Raw genomic sequence first — 2,445 nt, forward strand, 5'->3', positions numbered from 1 at the left:
AGAAGGTCAAAAGCCTTACTGAGAGGCACTGATATTGCCCATACAGCCAAACTATGAAAATTCACTTTTGGGGCTACAAAGAACTTTGAGGTAAATGGTCATTGAAATCCTACCCTGCAATACCTTCCCTGTAGGCATTACAGAAGGCACTCTTCATGTTCAATAAGTAAGAAAACCTGCTTGGTAGCCCCTTCTTTCAACTCATCTGTAGTTTTCCCTCATTAAAGACTGAATGAAGACATAATATTTGGCTCAGGGGTAATACTGATTGCTGAATATATTTAAAGAATGAGTCTTCATTTGACTGCAAATGTACTTACTTATCCATATAAATTTACCACTCACTGCTAGATTTCCCTTCTTTTGAGAGAAGCTGAATGTGAGTGATCTGTCAAGTCGAATACCTGGGTTTAGCAGTAAATCTAGGGAAAAATGTCATTTACAAAGTAATCGGTAGCTGTTTAAAATCTCATCAGCAAAAGGGAAGGCCTGTCTTTGTGCCATACATTGAACAATAGTAATTATACATTGAATCAAAGATTTCAGTATTCTTCAGTTTTGCTTAAACCAGATTGATTTTTAAGATTTATTTTTTTTTGCCATCAGGATAGTGTGCTTTCAATTGAGTAAAATGTTGAGCAAGCTCGTGATCCATGAGTGATGGTCAAGTTTAATCTCTTTCCTTCATCTCCATCCTTCTACTCCTTGAGGTATGTAAAAATAGGAGAATTTGAGGGCTTTTTACATATCAACATTGAAGGGTATTTAGAGATCTTTTATCCAGATGGCCATCTTGATATGGCTACAGAAATAAGCAGTTAGGCAGTTCTCTCACAATACATGTTTGTCTTGATAAACTTGCAAAAGAGATAGATAGATAGATAGATAGATAGATAAATAGATAGATAGATAGATAATTAACTAAAATGACGGGGGAACAATAAACAAGTCAGCACAGATAAACAATTCAGCACATAATAAACAATTCAGCATAGATACTTGTTGATTTGTATCTTTGTTGAAAGAGTCTTATCAAACTTGGGATATCAATAAAGATTCACGACTCCTTTAAGTCACCTTCTTGTTTACTCCTTGAACTCTGTATGAAAGCTTGGAAGTACTGCTTTTGTACTGTAGTGCTCTGGAATGTTTACTTGTCATCAGCTCCAGCTACAGAACCTCTTGGATCCCAACTCTGTGCCAAATTAAACTGGGATGTGTACGCTTATCTCCTTCCTGTTTTGTATCAAAGAAGATACAAAAAAGCACCCTATTTGTGTGCACTGACCAAAGTTTTCTGTCATAATCAATGGGTCCAAAACATCTATTTCGAGGAACATGAAAAGATATTTCTAGATGCAGAGCTCTTCTTTTCTGAGCATCTCAACTCATTAGACACCTTTACGTTGTCCTCAGTTTCTTTTGGTGCTCTCATCCAGGGATTTTGCGTGGTTAGAAACATCTCAGCCTAGGAAACAGGCATTTCCTGACTTGCAAACCTCACTTAAGACTCCAGAAGGATTTAGAAATAGCAGATGGATTCAGAAAACAGCTGATTGCATCAAATGGTATTACCTTCATTCATAAATATGGACAGCAGCATCAGTGTCCATTTGCACAACATTTAGAGATACACTGTACATGGACCATTCGAAGATAAGGTCCTAAGAGGCAGGCTATTCCAGAGTTGCAAGACTGAGGTGGAGAGGAACATTAAGAAGACAAGCAAGAATAGTTTCTACTCTTCAGATTAAGTTTCTCCCAGAGCAATTCTGCCACTTTCTGGGATAGGTGTTCGTAACAGCTCAAAACAGGCACATCACTCTCAGCAGCATTTTAAAATATTAAGATTTGTAAAGTTAGTTCAGCTTCATTATCAATATCATAGTTCCCAGGTGAACAACTATGTAGATATTCTTTCCTACTGGTTGACTCCAGATATTGCCTTACCTGAGTAAGAATTGTTCTGCAGACTTGACCAACCTTTCCGTTGAGTCAGCGGAACAAAATAAGTCAAGAGATCTGGGTGATCTTTGATTGACAAAGGTGCCTGTCTCTTTCCAAAGATCCTGCTACAGTCAGACACCCACTTTTTAGGCATTGTGATGCTGACTTTTGTGTAGAGATCTTGCTCTGTGAGGGTAGGTATTGGAAGTGAAATTCTGCTCCAGAAGGTAAGTATTGACAGGTATCCACAGAGCTGAGTGTTCAGGTTTCAGTTGCTTGAACAGAGATCTGTAGTGCCATTTTATACATCCTATGCCACTTGGTAGCCATCTGCTCCTCCTGCAGGATGCATGTCTCCTTTTGAATTATGTTCTAGCTTTTATTTACATACAGAAACTCTACTGAGCTCTTTCAAATGGCACTAGAAATCTGAATTATGTCTTGTCTGCTTTAGGTGAGTAGCATCACTGAGCAGGCATTGCTGGCCTCGCTAATTGA

Source organism: Pterocles gutturalis, unplaced genomic scaffold, assembly GCF_000699245.1.
Source record: "Pterocles gutturalis isolate BGI_N339 unplaced genomic scaffold, ASM69924v1 scaffold23066, whole genome shotgun sequence".
NCBI lineage: Eukaryota > Metazoa > Chordata > Aves > Pterocliformes > Pteroclidae > Pterocles > Pterocles gutturalis.